This window comes from Glycine soja, chromosome 18, assembly GCF_004193775.1.
Source record: "Glycine soja cultivar W05 chromosome 18, ASM419377v2, whole genome shotgun sequence".
NCBI lineage: Eukaryota > Viridiplantae > Streptophyta > Magnoliopsida > Fabales > Fabaceae > Glycine > Glycine soja.
The window spans coordinates 53,189,223-53,204,063 of record NC_041019.1 but is presented as its reverse complement, the minus strand read 5'-3'; the positions used below and the strand labels follow the sequence as shown (position 1 = coordinate 53,204,063).

The window sequence follows — 14,841 nt, the reverse complement described above, 5'->3', positions numbered from 1 at the left end:
GTTGTTTATTTTTTTAAAATAAAATAAAGATAGTGACAGTTTTTAGCCGTCACTATGTAAAGTTAATTATTTTAAAATACTTAATATTACTTTTGGTCCATTATATTTTATAGTTGTTTTGTTTTAGCACATTATGTTTTAAAAGTTTCGTTCTGATCCTTTATGTTTTAAAATGTATCATTTTGATGTTTTTTTAAATTTTAAAAGTTAATAAAATATTAACATTTTTAACAAAATATTTAAAAAAGTACCAAAACAATACATTTCAAAAATATAAATAACCAAAATAAAACTTTTAAAACTTAATATAATAAAATAAAATAATTATGAAATATAATAAATCAAAAGTGACATTAAAAATTTAAAAATCTATCTACCAGCATTTTCCTAGAAATAAGTAGAAGGAAACCATTATTTCATACATCCTCGGATTATATGTCACCAAACGGACTAATTTTCCCACTCACCATACACATCTAATACATTTCCTCTATACTTTGAAAGAAAATTGCTATCTAGACCACTAGACTTATTCATTTCTCAACCAACCAAACAACAGCAACAAAAGCCATATCCCAATAATTGTGGTGAAAACAAAAATATACAGTGTAAATACAATTCTATTATACACAAGTAAAAATGAAATCATGATTCAATTGTATATGTTTTCTTTACTCCAAACCTATACAACAAAAACATGGTTGTACAAGTAACAACAAAATTGTGATTCCTTTGTATATGTTTTTTTCACTCCAAACATACATAATGAAAACATGATTTGGTTATACTTGTACAATAAAATCGTATTTCTGTTATATATTTTTTTCAGCCCAAATATACTAAATGTAAACATGATAATCATGTTTTCATGTGAGGGATATTTTTTGGAAATCCGTGAAAAAATCACCCACGTGGGTGGTGAGAATAACAAATTTGTGATGGGAACAGCAACTCCCAACCAGAAATCAAAGAGAAAGTCGGGACAGACCCACTTGGGCCTTTTCTGTTGGGCTTGGTGGGAGTGGCATTGCGGCTTTCGAGTTCTGGTAATTTTTCTTCTATTTTTTTAAAAATAAATATATATTACATTTGCTTATTCTAGTATACATACATAAAAGCTAATTTTTTTTAATGATTTTAGACATCAACGTAAACAAAGAATTCTTTCCGTGGATTATTAAAACTGAAATTATATACCAGGTTACTGTTTTTTTTTAGCATTTATTACTTTTTGAATATATGTAAATAATGTAAATACAATTATTAATTTTTGTTATACATGATTGCTAAAGTAGTTGCGGTTAAATAATTTGAAAAATGAGATATATTTTTTGAAGATATATTAAATTGTGTTATAGGTAAACTTAATTTGAATTAAATTTATATATTGTGTTTTAGTAAATGTAATATGTTTTTGGCATTTTGATTTATTATATTTGTCGTGAATGGTAAACTTGTGCTTCCATGCAGTACTGCAATACACTTGCTTTATTTTTCTTATAAAAATAAAATTATAAGTGGTTGAGTCATTATAATTCTTAGGGCACTATACAAACTACTTTCATGATTTATTCTGCACAATATTTAAATACTTCCCTCAAACGTTATGTTATATTCATTATTTTGAGCATCTTAATAAACTTTTTATTCCAATTCTTGACTCCCAAACTGTGTCACACTTCACACAATATATCATTAAAAATTATGCGATACTCACAAAAAGTAAGTTGGTTACTATATCCAACACCAACTGCTCTTGTATGGGAAACATGAGTTGCTTTTAGCATTGTTCCCAAAGTTACAATTTCGATGGCAACTAATGGCCTCACATGCAACAAATTTCTTGAACTATATTTAACATCACTAAACAAGCTTGAATATTAAATCAATAGACAAATATGTTCATTGGAGATTTTAAAAACGTGTAGGTTGGTATAGGAGTAACTAACATTGTAGTACTCAGGTTTTTATCCCCCCTCTATATTCTTCCCTCATAATGAGAAGAAAACTTTGGACAATACCACATTTTAATCCCAAGGTGTCTCATTTGGGTGTTGCTAGGTGCACCCAGCATTATTGCTAGTGCACCCAGCACTTAAGGTAAAATGATGAAAATATCCTTGATCCGTAAGCCATTTAAGTTGATCCGTAAAAGTCTTACGGATCAACTTGATCTGTAGAAACCTTACGGATCAACTTGATTCGTAAGCCTTTTACGGAACAATACGGATCAACATGATCCGTAAGCTTTTTATGGATCAACTTGATCCGTAAGACTTTTACGGATCATGTTGATTCGTATTGTTTCGTAAAAGGCTTACGGATCAAGTTGATCCGTATCAATCTTACGGATCAACTTGATCTGTACGATTTACAGATCACCCTCACACACACCCATCACAAATGTGAAAAAAGCGCAGGGACAATTTTGATATTTTAATTAAATGCTGGGTGCACCTAGCAACACTCTTTGGGTTAAACTTGAAGCTAAGCCCATTAAACACAAGTAATCAGTGCTGTACGGCTAAACGCTTGCATTGAAATTCAAGGAATAGGTGTTTATAATGTCAAGGGCTCTTTGTTTTTCAGCAATATCTCTACTGTAGTTGATAGTGATGTTGCGTCTTTGATGTTATACATTAAAATTCTCTGACTCTTCTGAAAATTTGTTGCTGGGAAAATTGAGTACGAAAATCAGTTATTTGATGAAGCACATTATGGGGCATCAAATCACAATGCAATTAGAGGATATTTTCTAGGCACAGCATGTTAGCCCTTAGCATATATGTACATGTCTAGGCCAAAATTTTTACCAATCTTAAACCCCTAAGACACAAGAACTAGGTGAATATTTATGTATGAATTTCCTGCTTAACAATAATAGCCAATAAAATTGTACAAGTTAAATAAACACAACAAATTATTGAATAACTAGATGAGAAGTTAATCTTCATGGACCACAGATTATGAGTCTCCTATACACATCATGACATCTAACGAGTTTTTAATCAGAAAGGATAACAACAAATTAACCAAAAAGAAAATGAGAATGTTAATACAAGTTTCAATTGAGGAAGCAATCATGTGCTCCATATGTGACATTGACTTCAGCCAAAGAAGGACTCAGAAATTCCTAATCTTTCTTACAAGCTTTCCCAACCAAATTAGACCATAAAAATTGTATGTTATAAGCAAACTAGTTGTATTAGGTTTTCTTATCCTTTCTTTTGCTAACTTTTGAATGGTGTATCAGCTTCTTCTTAGAATCTGTTTGGCCATGTTTTAGTGTCTCAAAAGCCAAGCATGCTACTAATAAATATGTTTCTAAAAAACATACAAAATCCTTTTCTCTTCTTTGGTTCCAATTATTCCTAATCTTGCTGAGCAGTTCTTTAGTTAAAGGAAATGAGCAGAAGGCATTTGATTTCTTCTCCCTTTTTACTCCTTATTATCTATAGATCTATTTGATTTGTTTCATATTAAAGCTACTACCCTCTAGCATGCATGTTAGTCATTGGTTTCATTATGAGCTTAACCATTATTTGGCTTGTTTGCAGAACTTCTACATTGTTTTTTTGGGAGCTCATACAGAAAGCAGAGGCAATGCACTTGACAATTATTTAAATGTTCTATCTGCTGTGAAGAAGAGGTAATCTAACTATCTCACAAACACTTCTTAGTTATCTTTCTCTCTTCAAGCACACAAAAAGAACTATAAAATGCTGCTCTCGTTCAATCAAATTCTCCCTAGTTCTTAAAAGCAAAACCACCCTCTTAAACCGCGTGAGAAACATTTTTTTGTAGTCTCTCTTTTATTCTTTTGGCTTAAACCATTTGGGTTTTAATTTGTGCTTACTTAGCTACCTTGAAGCCAAAGAATCCATGGTGTATAGCTAGACAAAGAACTTCAATGCATTTGCCGCAAAACCGTCAGAGGATGAAGCCAAGAAGTTATCTGGTATGGATAGTTTTCAATTTTCTTTAGCTCCTTCATGTTTCTTGAGTACTTTATATTATGTTATTAACCCTTTTTGTATGTGTATCCATGGATGAATTGCTTTTGGTGTTTCAAAATCCGTACCGCCAGCTACACACAACAAGATCATGGAACTTCATTGGTTTACCTCCAACAGCCAAGAGAAAATTGAAATCAGAGAGTGACATAATTGTTGCTCTTTCGGATACAGGTTCATCTTGACATTGTTCCCATTTTCATTTTCTTCTTTGTGCATTATATTGTAAATAATGTGAGATTATTATATGAATGATACTTCTTAATTTAATTGTAAAAACTGTGTCTCAATATTGGTGAGGCAGGGTTCACGCCTTAAAAGCTTCAAGGAAGATGGATTTGGTTCACCAACATGATGGAAAGGATCTTGTAGCCACTATGCAAATTTCTCAGGCTGCAATAAGTAAATTCTCTTTCCTTGTATACATTGTCACTGCATTCTCAGTGATAAAGAATCTTTAACATTTTTTCAAATAAAACCAGACGAAAATGAAGCAAACTAAACACCATCAACAACATAAACAAATCACTCCATTGTAAACCCACTTTGTGAAATCAAATTCATTAAACCAAGTTTATGCAAAATTGAATGCCAAAAATATAATCCAAGCACACATTATTCTTAGTTTTAGTTTTTGAAAATCTGCATTTTCACATTTAGAAAAGGAACTTGTTTGTATATGTAAAAATTGACATGAGAATTAAGTTTCAAAAATAAAAAATGAAGACGGTTTGAAACAGAAAATGATTTGAATTAACAAATTTATTCAAGTTGACTTTTAATAAATCTTATCTTTCAACTAAAACTAAACCAATCACAACCGAAATCAAGATTGTTTGGTCTTGTCAATAAAATATTTAATTTCTTTCTAAAGTAACCATAAAAAACCCAGGAATTTTTTTAGAAAAGCAAAAAGGGATTTCACATCAGAGAAAAGATTAACGGATTTAAGATTTATCATCAAAATGCTTGGAGAATTTTTATCTAGATCTGATGTTTTAACTAAAAGAAAAAAAATGATTTTTGAAGTTTAAGTTATGAATTTCACCAATCTTTGAAATCCGTGGCCTTCCCTATTTCTACATTTTCTCGTGCTGCAATCTGAAGAGATTTACAACCGTTGAAAGTCACTTATAGTCTTACAGTCATGCGGTTCACCAATATTATAAATCATGGATTGTGTAGGGCTTAAAATAATTTACTATTTTAGTTAACACAATCCAAAACTAATGCAAAATACAATCTCCGTGATTTGTATCAGAAAAATTCCTTCATTTTATAGCATAAGTAGTTCAGTTTCACTAAATACACTACTCGATGTGGGCTTTCGTAAGAAAATAGAAGCAAACACTCTTAGTCCTCCCTCATTCACTTTGGCCACTAAATCTAGCTTAAACGCCTTGGAGAAAATTATTAAAAAATTATTAACATTTTAGATATAAATATTTTTAAAAATCATTTGGCCATATTATGAAATTAATCTTTTAACGTGACAAGATTAATTATTATACTGCTAATCATTTATTTCTTATCTTATTTACAATATCTCATTTATGGATGTTGGGAATTCAGAAGACTGTGACATTAGATAAATTCGAGACAACGACGTTTTTAAATTCATGTTGCATAGCCTTCCAAAAGAAGAGCTTGTTATGGACTTGTCACACGGTTTACCAAAGAAAGTCGTCCACTTTATAGCATAAGCAGATAACTTCCACTCAGTGCACTACTCGATGTGGGCTAGTAATAAACATAAGCAGTTCATTTCGACTCAGTGCACCACTCTTAACCCTCTTTCTGTTCTCACCTGTGGTGCCTCTGATCGATGTCACAGTCCTCCTTCATTCACTGTTAAGAATGCTTAATCTTTCTCTCACTTTGGGAACTTTAGTATCACATTGTTTCTAGATCTTAATATCCCAAAACAGAGGAAGCAGAAATTTGGAGATGAAGCTCTGCTAAATTTGGTCTTGAGGTTCTGCTTCTGCAAAAAAGACCAACACACAGTGCCATGTTAATCTCCCAAGAAATCAATGACTTTGCTAACACTAATAGCTGTTTCCGAACATTGAACCTTAGTAAATCATTAATGGACCTTAGACTTTAAAAATATTCGAGTAAGGACTAAAAACATGATCCTTGGAATGAAAAAAATACTCTTTCACCACTATACATAAATACTCATTAGTACAAAATATAGAATTAATATAAGTTTTATGTGAAAATAATATAAAATTCAAATTTTATTCTTTTTTAATTTATTGTATTTTATAATCTTATATATTATCTTTTAAAATATAATAATATATAAGATTAAATTTTATTTTCGCATAAATTAGAATATGTATACTTATATAAATTTTATTTTTATAATGTTATGTATTTTTATCACATTATTGAAAACTTATTTTATACAATGAAGATATAATATATAAATTTTTTAGGCTAAATTGTACTTTTGATCCCCTACTTTAAGTCCAATTTTTTATTTGATCCCTCATTAATTTAATTCAGAAATTGAGTCTTCCTATTTTGTAAAATCCTGCAATATTGGTCCCGGACGCCTTAATTGGACGTTGACTATTAAGCTCAGATGTTGACTACACGTGTCAACGTCTGATAGACTCTTGAAAAATTTTATCCATCTATGGTGCAAAAAATTTACGCTGACCCAATCCCCCCTAACCCTAATCCCTAACCCTAAATCAAATGTATTTACAAATCCCTAATCCTAAAATGGTTTTCTGCCACCAACAATGTATTCTACAACTCCACAATGACGGGAACAAACCCCTCTGACACTGTCTATTGACTTTTCATGTGCAGGGGTGACGTCCCATTTGAGCTGTGTGGACAGTGCGTTATAAACGCAACGCAAAAACTATCATTAGACTTACAGTGTTCCTTGTCCAAACAAGCTGTGATCTGGTACGACGAGTGCATGGTTCGCTATTCCAACCGCTCTTTTTTCTCCACCGTAGACACAAGGCCTACTATTGGCCTATCCAACACTGCCAATACTCAAACCAGGCAAACTTCACGCGTTTGATGTTTGAAACCGTGAATGAAACTGCAGATAAAGCGGCCATTGCTACCAAGAAATATGCCACAAAGCAGGCAAACATATTCGAGTTTCGAACCTTTATTGTCTGGTTCAGTGCATGCCGGACTTGTCAACCCAAGGTTGCAGAAGTTGTCTTAATGATGCCATAGGGCTCCTTCCATGGTGTTGTGAAGGAAAATAAGGAGGGAGAATTTTAAATCCTAGTTGTAATGTTAGGTACAAATTGTACCCTTTCTTTCGCACCAACACCACTGCTTCCTCCCCAGCCCCAATGCCTACACCATCAGTCTCTGTTCCTCCAACTCCAACCACTTCTAACTCGTGAGGTAATATTATATGGTTCAGAATTTCATGCTTTGAGTTATACTTAGGTTGATGAAAAGAGAAGAAATGGAATGAATTATTGAAATAAAATAAGGTGAGGAATGGAATATAATGAAATTAAACTTTTAGGGTTAGGGATTTGTAAATACATTTGATTAGGGTTTTCATTTAGGGGTAGAGATTAGGGTTAGGGGGGATTGGGTCAGCATAAATTCTTTTTTACCATAGATGGGTAAAAATTTTCAAGAGCCTCTCAGACGTTGACACGTGACAGTCAACGTTTGAGCTTAACGGATTGAGGCGTTCGGGGATCAACATTGTAGGATTTTACAAAACAGGGGGACCCAATTTATGAATTAAATTATTGAGAAACTAAATGTAAAATTAGACCTAAAGTGGGAGATCAAAAGTGTAATTTAGTCTAAATTTTATCTTTAATTTATATTTTTTAATATAAATTATAATATCATAAAATGATAGTATTTTATTATTTTTAAAATATTTATATATGTGATTTAATAATAATATTTTTCTACTTATATTAAGATATTGTTGTTATTTATTATAATAGTATTTTTTTATTTATATTAAACTTTATTTAATCAGGTATGTATTTTTTAAAGAATTAAATTATATAGTAAAGATACATAATTAAATGACAATATTTTTTATTTTTTAAAATATTTATTTATGTGATTTATTGATGGTATTTTTTTATCTATATTACAAAAATTAGCATGAATATAGATAAAAATGTTGTTACTAAATCAAAGCATTATTTTAAAGATAAATATAATATAAAAAAATAAAATTATATAAATATACTTATTCTAATTTATGTGAAAATATAATTTAATCTTATATATTATATTTTGAAAGATAATATATAAAATTATAAAAATATAATAAATTTAAAAAGAATAAAATTTAAATTTTGAACTATTTTCTTATAAAACTTATATTAATACTATATTTTATATCAAATATTCAAATGAATACTTGGGTGTAGTGGTGAAAAAGTGTGTTTCTCACTCCAAGGCTCATGATTTTAGTGATGACATAAGTTAGACATTACATCTTATTGGACTTTGTTTAGTGTACATGTTGTATTAAAGTCAAATTAAATTCTCATCAATGCATAAATTTTACTTAATTATAACATATTGAACCTTAATGAATCATTAGTGTTACACTTATGTCTTATATTTTAAAATACTTAATTTTACAAAAGGGTATTTACTGATTATAATTTTTTAGTAATTATATAAAATAAAAAAATATTTTTAAAAAACACAAATTAAAAGGTTAATGATAAGCATGATTTATTTATCTTAATAAAAAATGTACATATTGATTTGTTAATTTAAAAATATTACTAATATATTAATTTCAATACTTTTCAACTATAAATTGTATTTAAGTATATCATATATTTATCATATATTTCAATACTTTTGCTAGATTTGTAAACCTCTTTTGTTTCTTTGATATGAATTCTAACAGCAAGGATTGGGCTAAAAATGTGAAGGATTTTAATTTGTCTTTCCATACCTTCTCAAGGAGGCAGTACGATATATATGGATTATTGCCAACTTGCAGAGATTTATTGTAATATGGTTTTTATATTTTTCAAGGAATTTAAATTAGTGTCTTGAACTTTAGATAACCATCTTTGGTGAGTGTAGGACAAGAACATTCATATTTTGACATCACAAAGATTCCATGACGGCATGTCCTTCTTAGGCATAAATTTATTGACGTCATAAACATTCATTTCTCAAACAACTCCAGGACCTCATCCAACCTCCTATATATATTGTACATATATTGTGATCATCATGTTCAAGGAAGCCACATTACAAACAAGCATCCTAGAAATGACAATTATATTACAATCACAATTTTGATCGCTAGTCACCATGCCTGATCATAGAGAGAGAAGCACTAAATTGATACCCATTCATATAAGACAACATTCAAAGAATGTATGGAATAAAATAAAATGATGTCTAAAATACAACTTTTTCTCCTTATTTTGTCCAATCTTCATTTTTGTTCTCCTATTTTAAATTAAATAAAATAATTTAGTCTTTCAATTTTTTAAAATCAGTCATTTTGGTCTAATATTTAGTTTTGCATATTTTTATTTTAATTTAATTGAATTCTAATATTAACGTATTTATTTAAGGTGTCATTGAGAATGATTTAACTAATTAAATATAAGTAATAAAAGAAATAAATATAGACAAAATTAAAGAGTGAACCAAAATATAAATTTTTCAAAAATTGAATACTTGAATGTCTTTGTTTTAAGACGTGAGACGGAAATTACAGATTGAGCAATAAGAGGATCAAAGTTGTATTATAGACTAAAATGATTTTTTTTTTGTAAAGGAGCAGAAATTGCAAATTAGTTGAATGTGATAGGGAGCTAGCTATAATTAAAGCCATTTATTATTATTGTCAAAATTTTGCAATATAAAAAACTTGAGGAAGAGTATCAAACCCTTACCAATTAACAAAAATTTGACTGATGGAGAGAAGAAGAAAATTGAAAGAGGAGTATGCGTTAGAAACATTTTTTCATAAGTGAAAATTTATTTATTGAAAATTATAAAATTTGAGAGAAAATTATTATACTTAATGTGAGACCTAAAAAAATTTTCAACATCAATAAATTTCTACCAAAAAATAGACTGCATTCAAAAGAGTACGTCAGATAGAACTTTTATAATATTTCTAAAGTTGAAATAATAAAAAAGAGATACGTTATTGATATCAGACCTGGCAAGTGGACAAATGCTTTGGAGGCATTAATTACTACTACTATTGGTCAAGAAATTAATTAAAATTTATCAAATTGTTCAGAAACTTACAAATCAATTTAATATAAAATTAATAAATCTCTTATATTAAACTCTTGAATTTATGGTAAATTATTTTGGAATTTGACTTTTCTGAACTTTCAAAACGACGTCATTTTGGAGAAATAACATATCAACACCAAAATGAATAGCAGAAAGGTCAGATCCATTATTTTGATTAACGTTTGTAAAGTAAATTATTATTTCAAGAATAAAGTAATTTATTATATTTAAAATATTATTTTTTTTAATAATTTCTATAATTATTTTAAACAATAAATATATCAAACATTCATTAAATAATAAATGTTATCAAAAGAAACTGCTATACTAAAAATATAAAAAAATAATATATTCAAAGCATTTACTAATATTTTTTTCTTATATAAACTAATACTTTTTTTTATTTAGAATAAAAAACATTAATTATTAAATATTATATTAAAAATATAAATATCATTAATTATTTATTAAATTATTTTAAGAAATTAATAAAAATATATTAAATATTTCTTAACACTTATTAAAACACTTGATAGCATGACCTTGATTAGTTACGTTACGAGTTTGACCATACAAATCTTTTGTGCCGCACCTTCACTATCATCTTCTACACAGTTGGTTGATGGTGTTGTTAGAATCATATATATTAAGTTCCTCTCTTTTTCTTTTCTCTTGTATCTCTTGTCTTTTCTATCTTCCATTCTCTAAGGCAAGTCCTAAATCAATACTTCATTTCACTTTCAAGTTTCAAATTTCTCCCTTTCTTCCACCAAATCTCATCCTTCTCTTTTCCACCACTCACATCCTCGCAAGCCATTCGAAACTTGTTGAAGGTTTGAAATCTTTCTCTCTTTTTTTTTTTGTATTTTTTTCTTATTCAATTTGTTTTTCATTATTTAATTTTTGTTTGATCTATTTGTGCAATTCATTTGTTCATTTTTCCCTATTTCCCCTTGAGGTTTTCTAGATCTATTTTATCCTATTTTCCAATTCTTTTCACTTTTTGTTAGGTAACACAAAAACCGACTGGGTTTGACCCGCATAGAACAAAGTAGAGTTTGCATGTCCCTAATTGAGCAAAAATGATTGATTCGGTTCTTGAAATATGTTCTATGTCTGAGTAATGGAAATACAGCCTACATAGTATTTAACTACTATGTTTACTTAACGGATGAACAACTTATCACTGCTGCTTAAAGGTAACATTTCTCTTATTCTTAATTTCCATTTGTGTACATGCAAGTGGTGGGTTATTATACAACCTTTTAAAGCAAAATACCCTATCTATATATAATAATTTATAAGATTTACTATATTAACATAAAAGACTAAACTCTACATAATATAATTTTTTGGTGCCGATGTAATATATTTAAAATATATATTATAATATAAATTACATTTTTATAACTTGTTTGTCCAGTCTACATATTAGTTTTGCCTAGCTAATCTGCGTTTTGTGTTTGGTAAAAAATTGTTGATAAGGCCATCACAAAGTTGACCTATGGACCACACTATAGTTACTATCATGAGTCTGTCATATTTTTAGTTCTTTTGAATATATATATATATATATATATATATATATATATATATGATTGTTTTTGGTAATTAATGGTTTTTCAACCCAAACCCTAATGCAGAATAAATCTGAGTGAATGAAAATTTTATAGGATGTTCAAAATTTATGGCAGCCTGCTCAGGATATATTTCTAGTCCAAGCAAATCTGACTATCTTTTTGTTTTTCAATGCATCAAGAAATTAATTATATATTTTACAAGATTTTGAAGCCCGAGTTGTTCCTTACAAATGATGATACTATTAAAGAAAGAATTTCAGTTCTCTTATACTATTTTGATTACTTACTTCTTTTTAATATATTCGAGAAGTATCTTTTGCTAGATTTGTAAACCTCTTTTGTTTCTTTGATATGAATTCTAACAGCAAGGATTGGGCTAAAAGAATATATGAAATATTATCTGTCATCAAATAGGGATTACCTCTTCAATGAAGCATTTATAAAAAGAAATATATTTCGTTAGAATCTTTCAATTTCTGACTTCATTGATTCCTAGCATATGCAGATAAATACATGGGAAATTCCCTGTTAAGGCTTTTGTTTCTTGCATTTTCTGGTCATGAGAAAATTAAAATAATCATGTGAAACATTTAATATATATGCAGGAAGCATAAAGAAATGGGTAATAACAATTCAGCTGCCAGAATATACTGGAATGATTATCTGATGAATCAGATTCTGGTAATCATATTTATGTCCTGCAATGTCGCAGACCTTGCAGCTGCCTTGCTCATTTGCAAAACCTAGAATAAAGCTTGTCGAGGCCCATTTCTTTGGACTTGCCTCAACTTCTTTGGAAAAACAAACACATTTTCCATTTCAATTTTGTCATCCAGATGTGTAAAAGCAAAGAAATGGTACGATGTTAGCTTGTACCATTTGTTAGCGTGATTACATTGTTGATAAATTTCTGTCTTTTTGGATATTATGCCAGGATTTTTATCCTTATTGCCTATAACAACTGTTCAAGCTAGTCAAATAGAGAGTGCTCTTGTGAATGTCCATAAGCAATGTGTGACAAAACTAACAAACATGAAAGTGCAAGGAAGACTCAAATTGTTGATCATAATTTTGCCTGATGTCAAGGGGTCTTATGGTGTGTGTATGTCTTCAATTTCATGTTTACACTAAAACTCTAATTTGATTTTATTATCTTAAATCTGTCTTGTTCTGGCAGGGAAAATAAAATGCATATGTGAAACTGAACTAGAAATAGTTTCAGTGTTGTCAGCGACACAAGTTGCAAAAGATGAGCATGCAATATGGAAAATAAAGTGCTATGTGCTATTTTATCATCTTAAATTTCAAGATATTGCATAATCGTCTTTCCAACTTACCTCGGCAGATAATACTGAGAAACTATTCCTAGTTCAGTTTCACATATGCGTTTATTAATTTCCTGTCAGAACTAGAAATATTTAAGATGATAAAATCAAATTATTGTTTTAGTTTGAACATGCAAGACACACTTGCACTCAACATAAGACCCCTTGACATCAGGCAAAATTATGATCAATAATTGGAGTCTTCCTTGCACTTTCATGTTTGCTAGGTTTGTCACACACTGCTTATGCACATTCACAAGAGCACTCTCTATTTGACTTGTTATAGGCAGTAATGGATCTGGATAAAACTCCTGGCATAAAATCCAAACAGGTAAAGAAATTTATCAACAATGTAGCCATATGATAATCACACTAACAAATGGTACAAGCTAACATCGTACCATTCCTTTGCGTTTACACATATCTGCCAAAGGATGACAAAATTAAAATGGCAAATCTCTGTTTGTTCTTCCAGAGAAGTTGAGGCAAGCCCGAAGAAATGATGCATGACAAGCTTTATTCCAGGTTTTGCAAATGAGCGAGACAGTCAAAGATTAGTTTGTAACCAGGGAAGAATAATGTATTAATATCTCCTCAGACAGTCAAATATTTCATAGAAATTATAGTATTAGTCTGTTAATCATAATTAAGCTTATGTACTAGAAAAAAATATATTAGTGACGAAGCACCTTACTTGTAATTTTGAAAATTTTTGTTACTAAAATTTTTGTGATGCTATTATTGACAGAGAAACAAACTTTAGAGAGAGAAAGGAATTAAAGTGTGTGAGTGCGGAGGGAAGCGGATTGGGAATTGAGTACTTTTGGAACGGCGGTGAATATACAACATAGTGTCATTATATATGGATGATGAATATCTATCTATTTATCTATTTTATCTCTATATTAGTGTGTGTTTTTCGTAGAGAAGATAGAAACACTTGTGCAATATGATTGTAAATTGCAAAATTTGTTGTATAATAATACATCCTCTATAAACATTTTAGAAAGTTGTTAATGGTAAAATTATTTAGACATTTGCCCTCTACTTAGAACGTGGCACTAGACAATGTGTGTGGGAAAGGAGAGTTTTTGGTATTTGGTGCTGCGAGTTAGGGGGAGTTACATGGTGCAAAGGGAAATGGTTGAACATATATGCTGCCGGAGAGCCTTGAGTTGGCAGGTAAACTAGCTAGTTGAGGGAGACTTTTAGGATAGATGTAGTTTCTGGACATAAAACCTTTTTATAGAATAGTGAATAGTCTATGGATTACTGGTGGTGTTTTGAGCTAGCGATTTACCAGGTTTTGTTTTAATTATCAAATCAGAAGAATGCATTAGTGTCTGATCGAGTTAGGTGGATGGATTTTCAATTAAATGATTTTTCTTTATCTTTTAATCGGAGGCAGAGCTATAACACCTTGATTTTCATTAATATCTACTTAAGTTTATTGATCCTAAATACAAGTAAAAATATTATTTAAAATAAAAATTGAATTAAATGAATTTTTTCGTATAAGTTTCAGCAGCTAATTTAACTATAAAACTTAGATTGTGGTGTGAGAGATAGTAAAAGTTTCTTCAGTTTTCTATTAGTAGACAGTCAAATAGTTCATAGAAATCAATATTATCAATGTTAATTAAGCTTATGTAAGATTTTGGATTATGG

General features: G+C 29.6%; 1 long non-coding RNA gene across 2 annotated transcripts; it reads left to right on the top strand.

Annotated features, from left to right (window-relative positions):
• The first annotated feature begins 10,913 nt into the window (after positions 1–10,913).
• On the top strand, positions 10,914–14,534 carry LOC114395352. 2 transcript variants are annotated; one of them, XR_003663005.1, is made up of 3 exons: positions 10,914–11,101; positions 11,279–11,467; positions 12,454–13,907. It is a non-coding gene; the product is annotated as an uncharacterized LOC114395352 (long non-coding RNA). The 2 variants fall into 2 exon arrangements; XR_003663006.1 differs by lacking the exon at positions 12,454–13,907 and adding an exon at positions 13,922–14,534 and having other exon boundaries at positions 10,915–11,101.
• The last annotated feature ends 307 nt before the right edge of the window (positions 14,535–14,841 follow it).